Source organism: Sminthopsis crassicaudata, chromosome 2 (assembly GCF_048593235.1).
Source record: "Sminthopsis crassicaudata isolate SCR6 chromosome 2, ASM4859323v1, whole genome shotgun sequence".
Taxonomy (NCBI): domain Eukaryota; kingdom Metazoa; phylum Chordata; class Mammalia; order Dasyuromorphia; family Dasyuridae; genus Sminthopsis; species Sminthopsis crassicaudata.
This window is the reverse complement of record NC_133618.1, coordinates 59,410,366-59,431,321: the sequence shown is the minus strand read 5'-3', so window position 1 is coordinate 59,431,321 and position 20,956 is coordinate 59,410,366. Positions and strand designations below refer to the sequence as shown.

At 35.5% G+C, this 20,956-nt stretch overlaps 1 long non-coding RNA gene across 1 annotated transcript; it reads left to right on the top strand.

Moving 5' to 3' along the window:
- Nucleotides 1-122: 122 nt before the first annotated feature.
- On the top strand, nt 123-20,868 carry LOC141553212 (uncharacterized). The gene is made up of 3 exons (XR_012485319.1): nt 123-435; nt 745-961; nt 20,724-20,868. It is a non-coding gene; the product is annotated as an uncharacterized LOC141553212 (long non-coding RNA).
- The last annotated feature ends 88 nt before the right edge of the window (nt 20,869-20,956 follow it).

Below are 20,956 nucleotides of genomic sequence, written 5' to 3'. Positions count from 1 at the left end.
ACTGCTACTCAAGACCTAAGAATGATTGTGTCTTGGTCCAGCCCACTTGTGGTTTTTCATGCATGTAAGCTCTGCCTTTGCCCCAGCATGTGAAGCTCTCCTTCTTAGGAGGTAGGGTTTCCATTTGAAACCATTTTCCTCATTCTGAAATTAATTAATCTTTTGTTTGATCCCTGACTCTCCTGTCTGTAGCCTATTCTCTTTGGCTCTGGTCATTCAGAGTTTAGAGACCTGTCTTGGCTGATTGACATTAATTGGTGTCAGAAATGGGATTGGATGGAAAGGGACCATGTGGACTTTCTGGTCCCAGTAGGAGTGGGTTAGACACCACTAGAGATTTCTCTGAAGTCACAACCCCCCACTGGGGAGTGTTCTCCCCTTTGTTCTGCTCCAGTTTCCTGGGCTCACCCTTTGATTGAGTTTAACCTTCCTCTGGTAAGGGTATCCTATGCACCTCTGTATTGCTGCTGTAGTCTCTAGGTTGTTATTTTTTTCTGCACAACTCTGATTAATTGGTCCTTCTGTGTGCTTCAAGTTAATGGGGTAAAATCAGATTTTCAGGCTTCATCTTCTATTTGGAGGTATCTTGTCATTTTCTCTGTGTTGGTATCTCAGCTGTGGGCATTGATAACAAAACCATTATAGCCCATGTCTCTCTGTTAGCTCCTCTCATCTCAGATCAGATTAAGAAAAGAGAATGCTGGAGAATTGTAGGAAAACTTGAATTACATTCTGTTCCACCAGGTGGAAGGTGGGGCAGCACCCGGAGAGGATCCCCATACTGCCAATGGTCCCAGTGGTCCTGTGCTCCATCCTGCAATCTACCCTCAAGGCAAGCCCAGGAACATCACCCAGATGCAGCACATTCCTATCCAGCAGCTTCCTGGGACAGTCTGGCTGTCCCTGACAGTACCTTGCATGACAATATGGAGTCAGAGGAGCCAGCCAGTCTCTACCCATGGTGAGCCCATCTTTTTCTGTTCATTGCAAGAATTTATTAGCTGTAACATTTAAGGCAAGTTATCTTCTGTCTGCTAGCCCCAATTTTCTGATCTGTAAAGAGAAAAATAATGGCACCCATCTCCCCGGCTTGTTGTGAGATCAAAATGACATGATTGTAAAGTGCTTAACAAATGATTATCATATGCTGAGCATTACATTATTCTTTAATTGAATTTAGTTGTTCCATACTTGATAATGCTAGAATGGTTTTTAAATACCAAAGATAATAAGATCAATGATTTTTATATGTGATAATTTGGAAATGCAATTGATATCATCTGAAGTTTATCATTTGTGTTATTATATTTCTAAATTATATTTTGAACTGGGCTTTTAAAAGTATGTGATTGAAAATTGGATATTTGAAAACTGTTAAATATTGAAGTATATTAAATAATGAGTTATATTCTGTTATAAATCAGGTAATAATAATACCACTAATAATATTTACCATAATAAATTTTCATTTGAAAATCTTAGCTATTATGAAAATGTATCAGGTAGTTTAAAGACAGAGCATCAATATATTAATGATGAATCAACTTTCAGATATTTGTTATTATGTCTGAAGCCCCAGTATATAAGTAGTTTTAATATATAAGTAAAGAATTGACAAAAATGTTTACTGTTAGGGGCACATCAGGAAAGATATTCAAGCTCTAAGTTGTGGCTAGTGAAATTTTGCTATTTAAGGTAAAATTCCCAGGAATGTAACTTACTATTGTTTTAAGTCTGGATTGTCATCAGGCCAATAGTAGAAAATGTACTTTGATCTAGTTGGTGATCAAAGTGGATGCCTGTGCCTGGGAAAAGTTTTGGGAATGACCTCAGACATGGCCTAGGTAGGATCCTCCTGACTCTATTTCCTCATTGTGTTATTTCTGTTCTGAAAAGGAAAATTCCCACCTGGTTAATTCTGATTCTTGCTTTTAACACTTTATGACTACATGCCTAACTGTCAGATATGACTCATACCTGGAACCAAGCAAAGGTAATGGAGTTTTTTCCCCCTCTTATGGTACATAACATTGTTATAACCATGTCCCTTTTTTGCCTTTTATAGCTAATTTCTATTATCAAAAATTTTTGTAAGTACAACACTAAATCTATTAAAAAAATAGATTGAAACTGAAACATCTCTGAGTTACTTTAATGTGTTGTAAGCATGAACATGGTACAATTTCAACCTGTATTTCTGATTAAATTATAATTTAGGAATGATATTCTCCTAAGGGGGAAATGATTAGATAAGGTAATAAGACACAAATATAAACTTTTTCTAATTAAATAGAATAGTAAATTTTGAAAAAAGCAACAGAGCTAGATCATTTGCTCTAAGAACTATTTATACTTGTATTTGATTGACTTCCAAATTTATTGGAAATTCAGGCTTAACATATTTTTTGGTAATAAGTTTTAAGATTTTAATAATTAAGAATTAATTTGGTTTAATTTGTACTGAAAATAGTAAATAATGTGGAATTATTTTCCCATTTTTAAAGTAGTTGATCATTTTAAAAGGCAGAAAATTTCATTTTACACTTGAATTCTCATAAACTTTTAAAAGTTTCTTATATTAAGTACAAGATTTAGCTAAGGAGATAAGCAGAAAATACATGTAAACTGAAATTCTCTGGTTTCAAAATTGGAGAGCAAGAATTATTTAGGAACCTCTAGATTTAGAACCAGAGAAACCCCTTTTAGAGCTGCCTGAGAATAAAACCTATTGCCCAAGAAAAGATACTTTGGCACCAGATAACTATGTGAGATATGGGACTAGGCTTTCTTCATTCTCTATTCCCCTAATCAATTATTCCCACTTGTTTTCTTTAGGTTCAGTTTCCCCAGGCCAGAAGGTTCCCTTTCAGCCTATGTTTTGGTTTTGGCACCCTTACCCCACCCTTACCCCACTTCCATCCCTGCAGGCTAAAAGAATTTTCAGTTAGCTCTGTGCTTCTGTGCTTCTGTTAGATGGGACTTGATGTTAATGCTTAATTTTTTTTTTGTTTACCTTGGTGACCTTGGTTCCTCCTTAGAACAAGTTCATTGTGAGCCCTCTGTATAGTTTTTGTTGGATACCTGACAATGCAATTTGAACTATCAGAACTGCATAAAATAACCAACTTTGTTACACTGCTTGAATTTAGCCCTATGTGGATGGGAAAATGGACCATCCTTATGTGCTATTTAAGGACAGTATGCAAACCAGAAACTCAGATCCAAAACTTGATGAAAGGAGTTTTTTCACATTTATACATCCCTACCAACCCAAATGTCATACTTAAAACTGGCTCCATACTGATCGATCAATTACTGTTTTTAAGAGCCTCTACCAGGTTCTTCTCATTACTCCCCCAGCTGCCAAACTTGTGGGTGTGTAGTTATGTGCCCATTCACCAAGGCCCTGATTAAGTGTTGACATTTTCTCTCTCTGCATTCTTCACTCTTCTTCTTTTCTTTTTACAAACAAAGAATAGCAAGTCATGATATCTAGGATAGATTCCCCCCAAGGAATTAGCCCCCTGAGCAACATCTCATCCTAACCCAACTGGCCCTTTGGATTATATCTGTCTTTTCTTAATTTGGCGTTTGAGAAGGAATTCTTTCAGATCTTCTCCCTTTGACCAAAGAGGGAAATTTCCAGATATTTGGAGATAGTCTGTTTCCCAGAGCTAAGGAGTAACCATTAGGCTATGCCCTGAGCTCAGCATTATAACAATCTTTGCACCCTGGAAGATCTCACCTGGCAAAGTTGATTGCTTTGACCAGCACCAGGTATTCACTGGGGAATTTACGATTTTACATGCTCACTATTTCTGCCAAATGAACCAAATCAGATACTTACATTCCAGTTCCCACTGTGCTAACTCTGATTTTGTACCCCACCAAAAAATCATAAAGTTCAATGACCCCTAAGACTTAAAATAGACTGGGTACCACAGGATCCAGGAATGCCTGCAATGTGCATATATGAGCCTGCTGTGGGAGCTTCTACTCAAGATCTCAGAATAATTGTGTCTTGGTCCAGCCATTTGTGGTTTTGCCCTAGTGGGTTAAGTCCTTTTTCTCAGGGCAGTGGGGTGAGGTGGGGTTCCATTTGCAAGCATTTTTCCTCATTCTGAAATTAATTAATTTTCTATTTGATTCCTGACTCTCCTGTCTCTAGACTGTTCTGTTTGGCTCTGGCTATTCACAAATTAGAGGCTGGCTCTGATCCAGTTGACAGTGGCAAAGTGACAATCTGTTTTTTAGTATGTTGTTCAGATTTGCCATAGCTTTTCTTCCAAGGGGCAAGTGTCTTTTAATTTTGTGGCTATAGCCACTATCTTCAATGATCTCTAAGTCCAAGAATATAAAATCTGACACTGTTTCCATTTCTTCTCTATCTGTTAAGAAGGGATAGAATCAGTTGCCCAAAACTTAGGGTTTTGGTTTGTTTGTTTCGTTTTGTTTTTGGTATTAAGCTCCAAGTCAGCTTTTACACTCTCTCCTTTCCTGTCATCAAGTTAACTACACAGGGCAGCAGATGCAAAGTAGAAAGAACTGAAAGTCCAGTTTCTGTCCTCTTGAAAGGAAGATATCAGGAGGAGTAGAGTTCTTCAACTTCCATCCTTCCAATGAGAGGGGAGAGGAAGCTGAGGGAAATGGTGGCAATCAAGTTAGCCGCAAGATATTGAGTTTAGAAATGATGAACTTATCCTGGAAGGAAAAGAGTTTATCAGTACTAATTCTGAAACAAATCAGCAAGCATTAAAACTATTTGCTACTGGTGGGTGAGTGGGACAGAGTTAGGTACACAACATACATGGAAACAGTGTTTGATAAACCCAAAGAACTTATTTATCGAAGAAAATAAATCACTCCTTGACATTGACGGGACCTTTGGACGGTTCTGCAGATTGCAGAGATTAAGTTTAGATCAATTCAAACACACTCCAAGATAAACATCCAATAAATAAATACATGACCTAAACATAACAGGTTGCTTCATCAAAAATTAAAGAATGAAGTAATTACTTTTAGGATTTAAGAATTGAGAAAGAGTATATGACTAAACAAGAGATAGAGGGGTTCACATAAGATAAATTGAAACATTTTGAGTAGGTAAAATTAAAAGTTTTCACGCAAGCAAATCTAGTGTGGTTGAAATTAGAAGGGAAATGAAATTGGCTGCCTTTACTATTCAGTTCCTCTTTCCACCACTTGGCACTGATACCTCCAGCCACTGACTTTTAGACGTCTCATATGAGAGCTTTCAGTGGACAATAATAAAAACAGACTCACAATAAGAGCTATTATTTCCTGGAGGGCACTGTAATAGCTCCCTAAGGTACATGTTAGTAGTATCCCACCTGAAAGGAGTCACTGAGAATACCAAAAGCCTAAAGGTTTTAATGAATTTCTTTGAAGGTTTTTGTTTTCACTTTGACAAAATAGCTGACTTTTAGGTCACCTTTTCCAGGACAAGAATCAAACATCTCTTTGGTCTCAATATTTCAGGTATCTGGGTAAACTAAGAGGGTATGCTTCTTATTTCCTCCCTTATTTTATCAGGGAGCAAGCAACACTTCCTTTCATAAAAGCTGTTTGTTCAGCTGTGCCCTCTGAAGCAATGAGCCCTTTAAACATCCTGCTGGGGCTGAGAACCACCTGCCACTTTCCCAAACTCAAGGTTTTAGGGGCCTCACATCCCAGAGATTATTGTTATTCGTTCTCAGAAAGGACATAATAACAGGGAGATGATGCCATGTCATGCAAGTGAATTGGATTTTAAGGGAGAGCTGTGCAAAGTCACCAGCCTTACTTTCTCCTCCAGAGGCATCTGGGACCAGGGGTAAAATATGTATCAGGACAACTAGAGATGGCCCCAGATATAGTAGGGGACCTTGGCCTTTTTAAGGTAAGGGTCTCAGTTTGACACCAAAAGCAAATGAAAGAAGCATTTCTTTGATGGCCCTTCCATAATAGTTGCCTTTTTGTAAGTGAAGTTAACCACAGTTTCCTCCTGTTTTGAGTGCTTTATTTCTTTGGATATTAAGTTGATCACTTATAATTGTCAGCCCATCTAAAACCAAGGTTTGAAATGAAAGGCATCTTATGGTTCACTTGTCAGATTACTTAGTCCCATGTGTTTAAATTTTTGACATTTCAAACTATTGAAATTTGGCTTCTGAAAATTAATTTTGTGTTAGACTGACTTTATTTTTAAAATATTTTACACATACACACACACACATACACCTACACACACGATTATAGCTGTTCTGAGGATGCTTTTAATATACCTATGTGCATTCAGTCCTCTGAAGTTCCTAAGGTCCTTCTGCAGTCAAGGTAGAGGAATAAGATAGATAGAGGCTGAGACAATTTTGCCCCCTTTTCCAAGTGATTTTCCCTCAGGGATTTGGATAAAACTGTTTTCTACATTCAAATGTTTGGTTCAGAATTGACTAACTGTTCCATAAAAGATCCATAAAAGATACTTCAGTTTAATGCCATTAATTAATCTAAGGCAGTTAGGTGACACAGTGAATGGAGTGCTGAGTCTGGAAAGATCTGAATTCAAATATAACAGTCTTTTACCCCGGTTCCAAAAATGGGGCTGTGTTGCTTGTCCTCACTTACAGGTAACAGCAACCATCCCTCACTGGATCCAGGAGTCAGAGCTTGGCAACCTTGGAGCCAGAACTCTAGGTCAGATGGTGTAGTCAGGGAAGTCTTGAAAAAGCTGGGGGTCCTAAGACTCTAGCTTGCAGAATGCAGGACTGGGAACTGGGCTTGTATGCTATAGGAACTGAACTGAACTCTGAAACTAATACTTTTCTCTTTCCCACTAGTACAAGATGCATATGGAGAGGCTTTGAAATTCCCATATGTTGGGGAAAAAATTTGTTTGTTTGCTATTATATTCTTCAAAATTAAGACACCCTTGTAAAAGTTAAACTGACTGTTAGTGGCCAAATAGAACTGGGATGCAGAGAACCCTACTCCCCAAATATATTTGAGGGAGTTAATAAAGTTCGGAACTATTTACAGAAAACTAAACACAGCCTAGATTCCCTTAAAAGTCCTGATTAAAGGCACCAGGTTCTGGGAGAGTGGTTCAGAATGAGTAAAACTCACAAAGATGGTGTCACAAGCCACATAGCTACATAGTCCTAAAAAGAAAGGGTTTATCGAAATGATTAAGCTGTGGGCTGTGAGTTAAGGGGGCCATTTAAAGTCAGAGTTGAAAAATAAGGACAGGGTCTAGAAAATTAAGGAGGAATAAAAAAGGGTTCTAGTTAAGAACAAACTCATGTGCACATTTTGTCTATATCAGCAGTTGTATGATAGGATACCAGGAAGCGAGCTATGCTAATACAAAATAATGGAGGTGCTTTGGTCCCAAAGGTTTTTTGTAGGACAAGAATGTTTCCAGTGCACCTGGTCAGGGAAAAAAAGTCCTTTATCTTCAGGATTTTGTGAGTTGAGCAAGCCTTAGACTCCTGACTAGATAAAACTGCCCCAGGAATTTGGCCTCCTTTTATGTGTGAGATAAAGTTATCAATGGGAACTAGATGGACTTTTTACATAAGACTGCAAAAGATTAGTACCAGAGAACCCTGAGGAACTGAAAAAAAAATCTAACTCACCTGACTTTCAATCAGTGAGGGCCAAAGTAGCTACTGGTACATAAATTAATCTCCTATTTCTACTTACTTCACTTTGCATCAGTTCACAAAGGTCTTCTTGGTTTCTTCTGATATTGTCCATTTCATAATTTCTTGTGGCATAATAATATTCTATTGCATTAATATACCCACAATTTTTAGCCACTCCCCAATAGGAGGACACTTGTTCTAAATTTCAAATTTTTGGCTACCAAGAAAAGAGTTGATATAAATATTTTTATACATTTAAGTCCTTTTCCCTTTTAATTTCTTTGGGAATATAGGCTTAGCCATGGTCAACTTGGAATAATGGCTTTGCAATTTGGCAACTTTCTGTGCAGAGTTCCAAATTGATTTCCAGAATTGGTGATATAGGTGGATCAATTCACAGCTGGCCCCTCCAACATTTGTCATTTTCTTCTTTGTCATCTTTGCCAGTCTGAAAAATATACGGTGGAACCAAAATTGTTTGAATTTGCATTTCTCTAATTTTTAATGATTAAGAATATTTTTCACATAATTGTTGCTAGCTTGGATTTCTTCTATTGAAAAGTACCTATTTATATCCTTTGATCATTTATCTGTTGGAGAATGGCTATTAGTTTTATAAATTTGAATCACTTCCTTATATATCTTGTAAATGAAATAGTAATTAAAAAAAAAAAACTTGCTGCAAAGATTTCTTTCCTACTTACCTGCTTCCTTTAAAAACTTTTTAATGTTAACATTGTGCAAAAAGCTTTAAATGTTAAAAAAAAAAAAATCAAAATTGTTATCCTTTGACCTACCACTACCACTCTAGGCATGAATACCAAAAGAGATTTGTTTTAAAAAGGAAAAGATCCTATATGTACAAAAATATTTGTAGTAGCTCTCTTCTCAGCACAAAAAAAAAAAAAAATTGGAACTTGCGGGGATGCCCATAAATTGGGGATAACTGAATAAATTGTGGTATGTGATTGTCACAGAATATTATTGTTCATTGGAAAATGATGAACAGTATGGTCTCAGAAAAAAAAAATACCTTGAAAGTCCTCCATGAACTCAAGCAAAGGGAAATGTACTGTATACAAATAGTAATGTTCTGGGATGAGCAGCTATAAATGACTTTGCTCTTCTCAGCACTACAATGATCCATGACTATTATGAAGGACTTATGATGGAAAACCCTATCTATTCCCAGAGAAGAAACAAATGTGTCTAAATAAAGACTGAAGCATTCTCTCTTTCTCTCTTTTTTAACTTTATTTTTCTTGAGGGTTTTTTAAATTAAGTTGAGAGATCTTTGTTTTCTTTCACAACATGACTTGTGGAAATGTTTTGCATTTAAAAAATAAAATAAATGAAAATTACTTGTATGATTCTAACATGTTTAGTCATGAGTAAGAGATCACTGGGAGAAGTAGCATAGAGAGAAATGAGAAGTCCTTGGGAAAAACCTAAAGTTAGTGAATGCTACCTGGATAAATATTCAGCAAAGGATACTAAGAAGAAGCTATCATACTAGAAGAAAGGAAACTAAGAGATAGTAGTCACATTAGAAACAAATCAAAGGAAAGTAGGAATTACTTTTCAGATCTATGCACTATCACCAGATTGGTGATATCTTCCTGACTGAGGGAGTCTTTGTCAGAGATTCATTTGGAATTGCCATATCATGTGAGGTATTGTAAATCTAAATTATACCAGGCTGCTGTTAAGTTTTCTCAACAGTTTTTGCCAAATAGTGACTCCTTACTGAGATCTTTGGGTTTTCTGCTCCTGAATATTTTATACCTAATTTCTCTCTCTCTCTCTCTCTCTCTCTCTCTCTCTCTCTCTCTCTCTCTCTCTCTCTCTCTCTCTCTCTCTCTCTCTCTCTCTCTCTCTCTCCCTCTCTCTCCTGAAATTTTTAGTCATTTCAATTTATTTTTAGTTGACTCTACATTTCTCCAAGTACACATGCTATTTATTAACTGTCAAAAATAAGCTTTTATTTCCTCTTTGCTTATGTTTATTCCCACAGTTTCTTTTTCTTATCTTATTGTTAGAGCTAGCATTTATAGAACTACATCAAACAGTAGTGGTGATAATGGGCATCCATTATATAATACTATTTGCTCTTGGATTTAGTTAGATATTATTTACAATATGTAGAGTTTTTAATAAAAAAGGATTTTAAATTTTTGTTTAAAAGTTTTTTCATAATCTATTGATATGCTTTTTATTGTTATTTATGTTATTAACATAGCTCATTAAATTTATGGGCTTTCTTATGCTAAACCAATCTGGTATTCCAAGTTTAAACCTAACCTAGTCATAGTGTATAATCTTTCTGATACATCTTGTAGTCCACTTGCTAATTTTTTATTAAAATTTTTATATCATTGTTCATTAGGAATATTGGTCAATAGTGGGGGTTTTTTTTGTCTGCCTTTAGATTTAAGCCATAGTTATATCATAAAAAGATTAGAAAAGTGTCTTCTTCTTCTGATTCTTTTTTTATTACAACCAATTTATGTAGTATTGGAATTAACTATTTTTTGAATGTTTAATATAATTCATTACTGATTCCATCTGTAACTATAGCTTTTTTACTATGATTTTATTTATGACTTCAAATTTTTTTATTCTGATACTAGATTACTTAAATGTCTATTTCTTCTTTGGTAAGTGGAATATTTTACATTTTTATTGTATTCATCTGTTTCATCTAAATTATCTGTTTTCTTTGCACATAATTGAGCAAAATAGTTTTTTTATAATTTCCTTTACTTTTCTCCAACTGTTGCTAAGTACTCCTTTTAAATTTTTTAAATAAATAATTTGGTTTTCCTCCCTCTTTTTAAAAAATTGGATTAGCTAAATGTTTGTAAATCTTATTAGTTTTTTTTTTTCAACAAAACAGTTCCTGGTTTTAATTTTAATGATGTTTAATTTCAATAATGTTCCTGCTTTTAATTTTATTAATTTCTTCTTTAATTTTCATAATTTCTACTTTATTCTTTAGTTGGAGAATTTTGATTTGCGGTTGAAGTTTTTTTTAATTACATATCCAATTTATTTCTTTTTTTCTCTCTCTTCTATTGATGAAAGTGTTTAGAAATATTTAATTTCCTCCCAAAACTGTTTTAGTTGTATCTCATAACTTTTAGAATATTGTCTCATTGTCATTCTGACTGATGCTTTCTCTATAATTGTTTTTTTGGCCCAATATTTCTTTAGAATTATGTTATTGGGGGAAAAAGAGAAAAGAGTATTATGTTGTTGAGTTTTCAATTATTTTTCATCTTCTCTTTAAAGACCTTTTATTGATTCTAATTTTATTGCATTATGGTCAGTAAACAATGCCTTGAGTATTTCAACTTTTTTTCCATTTTTTTAAATCAGCTATTTATGAAGATTCCCATAGTCAACTTTTAAGAAAATGTCATCTATAGTTATGATTTAATATCCACCACAGAGCTATCAGCTCTAATTTTCCTAGAGTTCTAGTCATGTCCCTAACAGCTTTCTTTTTCATCTTTTGTTTGAATTAATGTAAATTTCAAAGGCATACATCAAGGTCAATTTCTATTAAAGTTTTGCTATTTCTTTCTTATTTCATTCTCAGATAAAATCTCATTTGCTGAAGTCTTTCTTGATGTCTCTTAATGTCAGTGCCCTTTTCTTAATATTACCTCCAATTTATCCTCTATGTATGTACACCCACAAAGTTATATATGTATATATGTACACAAAAAACATACACATATATATACATTTATATTACTGTTGACATGCTGTCTCTTGTTAGACTGTTAACTGTTGCAGAATGGAACTGTTTTTGCCTTTTCTTTGTATCCTTAACATTTAGCACATTGACTAGCACACAGTAGATGAGTAATAAATGTTTATTGATTTGACTTAACTTTTTATTTAAATATTTAAATGCATATTACTAGGTGCATATGAATTAAATTTTCATATTGATTTCTTAGTTATTATGCCTTACAACATAATGTGATTTTTCTACTTATTTCTTTATCATATCTGCATTTATCTAAAAATCATGATTGTTAGTTTTGCTTTTTTGAGTTCAGCTAAAACATAATAAATTTTGCCCTAAATTTTCATTTTAACTCTGTGTGAATCTTTGTGTTTTTCTTGTAAAAGCAAAACAAAACACCATACTGTCAGATTATTCTTTCTAATTCATTCTGTTATCTATTTCCATTTCAGGAATAAGTTCATTCTATTCCTCATATTTATGATTGTTAACTGGGTATTTGTCTCCATCTTGTCCTCTTGTATTTTACTTTCTTTATAAATCATCAAGTGATAAAAGGGAATGAATTTTCCCAAATCTTATATTCATATAAGTGAAATAACCTCTTTCCTCTCTCTATTGTAGCTTTTCTTTCCTCCTTTTCCCATGCTTGGTCCAAGGTTTTTACTTTATTTCTTTCTTTATGATTCTCCTTCAACATTGGAATTTGTTTTGTTTATGACTACTTGTTCTATTCTGCCATCCTTCTTAGACCCTTTTCTACATCTTCTTTTTCTATCTCCCTTTCTCTTTTCCTTTTGAGTTTAATATACTTCTATACTGAAATCTGTGTGTGCAATTATGCTCAACCTTTAAAAAATTTTATTAAAGTTTTTTTTATTTTTAAAACATATGCATAGATAATTTTCAACATTCACCCTTGCAAAACCTTGTTTTCCAAATGTTTTCCTCCATTCACCCCATCCCCTCCCTTAGATGGCAAGTAATCCAATGTATGTTAAACATGTGCAATTCTTTTATACATATTTCCACAATTATGTTGCACAAGAATAATCAGATCAAAAAGGGAAAAAAGGAGAAAGAAAATTAAATGCAAGCAAGCAATAACAAAAAAAGTGAAAATACTATGTTATGATCCACACTCAGTCCCCACAGTCCTCTCTCTGTGTTGTGCTCAAATTTTTTAGCTGATTCAAATGAAAGTTTCTGTTTCTGTTTCTCTCCCTCCTTTCTCTGTGACTATATATATTCTTCATCTCCTATACCACTATTATGCAATAGTAATTTCTCTCCTCTTCTTCCTTATTTCCTCCACAATATACTCCCCAATTTTTATCTTCTCTGAAGACCATTAAAACAAACCAAAATCTCCCTCTCTCCTTTTAACCTTTCTCTATAACACTTAAAAATATCAGTGTTCTGAAAGGACACATTTTTTATCCCCATACTAACATAAACAGTTCATCCCCACATATTCTCTGACAATCAAACAAATGTACCCTTTCTATGTTTCTCTTGGCACTTGCATTTTCATTTCAAAATATCTCCTCAGCCTGAACTTTTCATCAGGAATTCTTGGAAATTCTTTATCTTGTTTAAAAAAAAAAAAACACTTGTTTTTCCTTTTAGGATTATATTTCATTTTATAAATGTATAGATTATTCTTTGTTATAAAACTTCATCTCTTGCCTTTTAGAATATCACATTTTTAAGCTCTCCTTTCTTTTATGGTGTTAACTTCTAAGTCTTATGTAATCCTTATTGTGGCTCCATAGTAATTTAAATTCCTTTTTGGTCATTTGCACAATTTTTTTCTTTGATCTACCACCTCTAGATTTGGGATATGCTGTTATTGGTCATTTTCATTCCTTCTTCCCAGAAGAAACATGTATATATTTTTTCTATTTTCACTTTTCTCTTTGGTTCTACCACTACTGCGAAGCTTCCATTTATAATATTGTAAAATATGATATCCAAACTTTTTTTCTGTTCCCAATTTATATACTATCCATTAATTCTTAGATTGTCTCTCTTTGATCTGTTTTCCAGGTCAGTGGTTTTTGATGCATCTTAGATCATCTGTTGAGTTTTTGATATTTCTTTTGGGTTTATCGAGTAATTATATTCATTTTGGTCCATTTTCATTTTCAGGACATTCAGTTCTTCAGTGAGATTTTTCTACTATCTGTTCTATAGTATCAATTAGCCTTGCCATTTTTTTCTCCCTAACTTTTCCATTCTGTATTTCTTATTTCATTACCTCTAGGTACTACTGTGGCCAAGACATTTTTTTTTCTCTGAAGCTTTTTTGTAGAATTACTATCCTCTTCAGGCTTTACCTCCAGGTGTCTCTATCAAGGTATTTCCTTATAAGATTCAGAATTTTTTTCAGTTTGTTCATGGAAGTGTCTGCACTAGATTCACACTCCACAATTAAAATCATATTGATTTCTTAGCTAATATGCCTTTAAATATAATATGATTTTCCTGCTTATGTCTTATCTATGAGAGAGTAGAATGAGTCCTGCTTGGTTCTAAGTATGGCAAGCCAGAATAGTTCCTTTCTTCAAAGAACTCAGAGGCTGCTTTAGTGTGGGGCTCTACCAGGGGCTTTCCTACATCCCAGGGCTCCAGGACCTTCCTTAGTAGTATTTGCCTGGTCTTCCCCTTTCTCCTTGTTGGGCTCCTGCCACAGTCTTCAGGGACAGCTCAGGCTAGATCTTGCTGGGGGTCTTCTCACTCAGCTCACCTGTCCCATTCTGAACTCGGTCTGGATCTACAGAAAACTGTTCTCTTTGCCAGATTAGACTGAGTTTGGGTGCTTTGGAAAATGAGCTGGCTTCGGGTTCTATTTGATTCAGACTCAGAGTGATGAGTAGTAAATTGAGGAGGAGTAAATTGTGGTCTAAACAAAGATGTGTCAGTTCCTTTCTCTCTCTCCTTCCTTCCCCAAAGTAACCAATGGAGGGTTTGGCAGCAAAGGAATTTGCTACTTAATGCTGTATGGAAACATAGTCTTTATTGATTAGAATGGAAACACCGGAGAGCCGGTGGGCAAAATGGCTGCATGGTACAAGGCCATTTGCAAAGAGAAGATCCCCCTTCTCTTTTATGCAGTGATGTAAGGAGGTTCCTGAGAGTGATGTAAATTAATATAAGGATTCTCTTGTTATCTTTTGGGGACAGACAGAAGTCTCTTCCCAAAAAGGAATTTCCTGATGCCATTTGGTCTATCTGAGTAGATTAGAATGGGGGCTGTAAAACCCTGGCCACCTCAGATAGCCCAAACTAGTTTGACCAGATCTTGTATCAAAGGTCCAAGTCCCAAAGGAAGTTGGAGATCAAACAAAGAATACCAAAGGGGCTACCGCCCTCAACAAGAGGAGTGCCTTGTTTCAAACCAAATAGCATAGTAGTTGTTCTTTCTGGAATTAGGTTCAGGGCTTGGGAAAAGTTCAGGTTTGGTGCTATATAACAGACTCAGCCAATCTTTTGCAGCTCTAATCATGTTTGGGGGAAGGTTTGTGTTGAGCTGGACACCAGCACTGCCAAATTCAGAGGGGGAATGCTGGACTTGCTCATCTGCCCTCTGTACTTAGCCCTCAATCTTCTCCTGGTTAGTTCTTCTAGGATTGCTGCAGGATTCTGAAGGCTGGGGGGAGGGAGGTGGTCTCTCGCAGTGGTCCTCAAACTTTTTAAATAGGGGGCCAGTCCACTGTCCCTCAGACTGTGGGAGGGCCAGACTAGAGTAAAAACAAAACCTCACACTCTGTCTCCGCCTCTCAGACCATTTGCCATAACCATAGGCCGGTGGGCCACATAAACATCCTCAGTGGGCCAAATATGGCCCGTAGAAACCCCTACATGGATTCCTGGTTTGGGTGGAAGAATCTAGAAAGGAGTCAGTCTTTTAGTAGAGAAGTGCATCTCTAAGTCTAAGGGAAACGTTTGTGGAAGAATTGTCATCTTCTGCACACCACAATCTTCTCACCTATTTCTATATATTACCAAGAAAGCCCAGTAGTAAGAAGAGCTAGAAAGAGAAGTTTAATTTATAATAACTAAAGAATGTATAAAATATCTGGTAGACTACCGACCAAATTACAAGCAGGAACTCTCTGAATACAACTCCAAAACACTATTTACAAACATATAAACAAACCTAAAAGTAAAAGGAGAAACATTAATTCCTCATGTAATATGATTTTTAAATGATAGTAATTAATAAATTAACTGATTTATTCAGTGACATACCAATCAAACTACCAATGGATAATATTATAGAACTATAAAAAATAACGAAATTCATCTGGAGAAACCAAAGGTCAAGAATCACAATGCTTTTTTTTAAAATGTCTAGAAATAATCAATCTCAAACTATACTATGAAGTAATAATCATCAAACCATTTACTAGTGATTAAAAAATAGACATGTTGATCTTGAAACAAATTAGGTTTACAATAATGCAAATCAAACCTGTTTGGTAGCCTAATGCTCAATAAATCCAAATATGACAGTTACTGAGGGGAAGGATTCATTACTTGACAAAAACTTCTGGGAAAATTGGATAGCATCCATATGGCAGAAAGTAGGTTTAGATCAGAGGCCATCTCCAGTCATCTTTTTATCTATCTTGTCACTGGAAAAGATGACTATGAAGGACAAAGTGAACCCTTCCTCACTTAAATACAATTCACAATCCTGGTGGCCTGGTCCTTTTCTAGAATTAAGAACAAAATAAACAAGGTTAATATCAATATTTTATTCCATATATCAAGATAACCTCCAAAGGAATGCATGATTAAATATTTTAAATTACTCCATAAACAAATTAGAAAAACAAAGAAGAAATTATCTTTCAGTAAGGAAGTAAGGGAAGAGTCCATGACCAAATAAAAGATGAAGAAGATCACAGAAAATATGTGGCTAACTTGGAGTATATAAAATTTAAAGGTTTTTGCACAAACATAGCCAATGAAACAGATTAAAAGAGAAACAGGCAAATGGAAGGGGAAAATAATCTTTGCATTAAGTTCCTTTGATAAAGGTCTCATTTCTAAGACATAAGAAACTGTTACACATTTATAAGAATAAGAGCCCCTTCTCAATTGATTAATGGTCAAAGGATATGAACAATCAGGGAAGAAATCCAAGCTCTCTCTTTTTATTTTTAACCATAAGAAAAAAGGATCCAAAAATCATTAATTAAAGAACTACTAACTAAAGAAACTCTGAAGTTCTACATCATATACACCAGATTGACTAAATTGACAAAAAAGGAAAAGCACACGTGTTGGAAGGGTTTTCAGTAGTGCTGATACATTGGTTGTAGAACTGTGAGTTGTTTCAACTATTCTGGAAAGTAATTTGGAAGTATACTTCAATACTTTTTGACCCTGCAACCTCACTACTTCCTCTATACCTCAAAGAGATTAAAGAAAGAGGTAAAAGTCCTATTTGTACAAAAATACCTATAGCAATTCTTTTTTAGGGACAAAGAACTGGAATCTAAGGAAATACCAATCAATTGGGAAATAAATTATGGTATATGAATCTAATGGGACACTATTGTAGTGTAAGAAATTATGAAAGGGACAGTTTTAGAGAAACCTGGGAAGAATTATATGAACTGGCAGTAAATTGAGAAGAACCAGGAGAAAAAAATTATTTAATAACAACATTATAAAAACAAATCACTTTGAAAAACTTAAGGTTGTTAAGAGACAGTGACCAACCACAATTCTAAATAAGTAAATAGTAACTACCTACTTGTTGACAAAGAGGTATGTGTACTAATATGCAGAATAAGACACACATGTTTGCTGTGGCCAATAATCCTCACTTATTCAATCTCAAAGGACATTACTGATGAGACTGAATTAATTCTCTTTAAATCTGATTAGACTCCACTCAATCTTCTATGCAGGTTTGGGTGAGGATGAACTCTCTGAATAGATCACCCAGAAATAAGTAATTTAGAAGTAAATGACAAAACCAAAGTTCATTAGAATTAATACAGCCCCTCATTAAAATAATTGCTTATTATAATTATTAATTAATTGTAATGATAATTACAATAATTTATTGTATATATTACAAATTCCTGGGTACAATAATTACAAAAACAATCATTAATTGTTAATCAATGAGAGTTTATTGCCACCTTCAGAACACCTCTTTTTCAAGGCATATAAGCCTTGAGCCTGCTGCTACAAGGGGTTTTTGGCATTCAGAACTGTCATTGATCTCTTTCATTAAAACTCTTGGTAAAAATTATTAGCAAGATGACTACGTACCCAACATGTCTCAGACTTTTTAAACTTTGCCACAACAAGCAACAAGTAATAATAACCACTGCAAGGTTATCACTTGAACACTCTACACAACCTCCCCTCAAAATCCACATCTTTGATGGATATGGAAATACATTTAGAAGAATTGCACATGTTTAGTTTATATCGGATTACTTGCTGTCTGGAGAGTTGGGGGGGGGGGGCTGTGGAGAGGGAGGGAGAAAAGTTTGGAACACAAGGTTTTGCAAAGGTGAATGCACGTATTTGGAAAAATTAAATACTATTAAAAACGTTTTTAAATTGTCTTTGGGCCATGTTGGAATCTAATCCCCTTTCCTGTCCCCTTTCCTATGTTGGCCATTCTCCAATGCAGAAACTCTCCTTGCTGCCAATCCCTTAGGCCAAAGATGATCCTGTGACCTCTGACTTCTCAGACTCAGAAGGTCACTTCCAAGTTTGGAAGTATCCATTTTAGAACTGCTGACTAGTCAACTAGTCAAAAACAAAGCCAAATAATCCTCCAGAGGTGGGGGGCTTGAGTTCCCTTCCTTAAGTCTCCCTAACCAAGTTACTATGTGAGAAGAGTCCTCAAGCTAAGGGGGTGAGAGGCACCCTCCAGGCAGAGCCTGAAATAGTCCTGCTGTGAATTCCGAGTGGGAAGAGTTGACTGAGTCAGTATTTCCTGTCACTTTTAGTATTAAACCAATTCCTTGGAGAATAGAGGATTTCTGCAGTGCTTCTCTCACTGGAGTAGTGCATTGAAGTAGAAATAATAATTGGACAAAAGACAGAAGATCTGGGTTCTAGTCTTGCTTTTAATTTTCTTGGGACAAATCAGCTTGGCTCTCTAGGGCTCAGTTTCATCATCTATAAAATGAGAGGGTTGAGGTCTCTTCCAGTTCTAACTTTCTTAGATTCCTGGAATTTCGAGTTATGCCTAAATTTACAAAGAACTAACTACACCCTGCCCCACAGGAAGAGCCTAGTAATAAATGTTTATTGTTTTTGTTGTAATTCTGGGAAAGTAGGAAGCCTTGCTTCTTAGAATCCTCCCAGATCCTGGCCCCATGGAACTCTGAGCTAATGCCAGATGCCTTCATCGAGTTCAGGGAATCATTGGCCTTTGAGGATGTGTTGGGATGCAGCTTGTCCTAGTAGAGCCAGAAACATTCCTTCCTGCTCACATCATCTTCCTTCAGAATTTTGGGAGATGGTTGGAGTGGACATGTAGCACAGAGTTAATACTTTTGGCTTCTTTCCAGGACATCTCCACTCTGTCATCACAGCGATCATCTCAATTCCCTCTGCCTTGGGATTCAGTCTTGCCTGGGGGCTGAGAGAAGGGAAAGGTGGCCATGTGAATACTAGAAAATATCCAGCTTCAGACACTTACTAACTTCTGTTTGTCTCAGTTTCCTCATCTGTAAAATGGAAATAATAATAGCATATAGCCCCCTAGAGGTGTCATGAGGATCAAATGAAGTAATAATTTTAAAGTGCTTACCATGATGTAACCACATAGTAAGTGCTAGATAAATGTTAACTATGATTATGATGATGATGATGATGATGACCACTGGCCTCTTCTGCATAACAGCTCTACCCTAGTTCTACTCTTAATATTAGCTAAGTGATCTTTGGACAAATAACTAAATTCTCCAGTTCTCAGTTTCTTATAGTTTCTATCTTTGATTTAAAGACAGATAAAATATTAGATCTTGTTCAACTTCCTCATTTTACAGATATGGAAACCGAGGCATGGAGAAGTTAAACTAATTGCCAAAAGTCACAGGAGTGCCTTGGGCAGAAGTTGAACTCAGGCCTCTAACTCCAAAAATGCAGTTCTTTTTCAGTTAAACCACTGCTTCTTTCATTCAGCTCATTTCCACAAACATTTGATAGTGCAAATCATTGTGCTGTGTTAGAAATACAGATCCAGAAGCAAGATCTTCCCCATGTCATCAAGGGGAGATAGAAAGAAGCAGGTGATTTGAAGAGGGAGGGAGCCAGGGGGGTATCCTGATAAATATATAACAACCTCTCCAGGTTGTTTAAAAAAAATTTCTAGGACATATTTTGAAGGTTATTCTGTAATTCTTAGCCATTTTTCCATCATTTTGGCAAGTCTGGGCAATCAAAACCACAATGACCAAGCCCTATATTGTAGTATTTTCTGATTTCCAATACTCATCCTGAACATTCTACTATTAGTTCTCATGAGCTGATTAGAGCTGCCTCCAATAAAGCAATTAGAAGCCACTATAGTAGATTGAATGGTGGGGGAAGGGAATGTCAGGATAGTGACATCATATCTCTTCTTTAGAAAGGTCAGTTGGATAGTGGAGTGGAAGATGGACCAGAGTGGGGAGAGTCTTGCAGCAGGCAGAACAAACAGCAGGTTTATGCAATAATAATACCAGTTCTTGTATCATATGCCTCAAATGTGGTTGCATACACTCATAGATGCATGTGGTTGTTTTTTAACATGCTTATTAGATTTCCGTGTCATGGTTTTTGCTTTGTATTTGCATGATGTACATTTTGCAACTCCATTGTTTATTAATCTTGTTTAATTTGTTATGGTCATCATGCTGTTTAGAAGGTCCACCCTTGTTATTTCTATGCTTATTTGATTTGATTTTATGCATGTTATTGTGGCATGTAATTCATTTTTATCTTTTTTTCTAGTAAACTTATTTATTTTCAATATACATTGCTTTATGAATAAGGTTGGGAGAGAAAAATCAGAGCAAAAGGGAAAAACCATGGGAGAGATCCCCCCCCCCAAAAAAAAAAAAAAAAAAGCCAGGGGCAGTTAGATATTGCAGTGGAGCACCAGCCCTGAAGTCAGGAGAACCTGAGTTCAAATCTGGCCTCAGACACTTAACACTTCCTGGCTGTATGACCCTGGGCAAGTCTCTTAACCCCAATTGCCTCAACAACAACCAAAAAATACCAGAAAACAGAAGTGAACATTGCATGTGTTGATTTACATTCAGTCTCCTTAATTCTGTTTCTGGATGCAGGTGGCATTTTCTGTCCCAAGTCTATTGGGATTGCTTTGGATCACTGAACCACTGAGAAGCATCAAGCTGATCATCGCACATTCTTGATATTATTGTGTATAATGTTCTGCTTGTTTTGTTCAGCATCAGTTCAAATAAATCTTTCCAGGCCTTTCTAAAATCAGCTTGTTCATCATTTTTTATACAACAATAATATTCCATTAGCTTCATATATCACAACTTATTCAGCTATT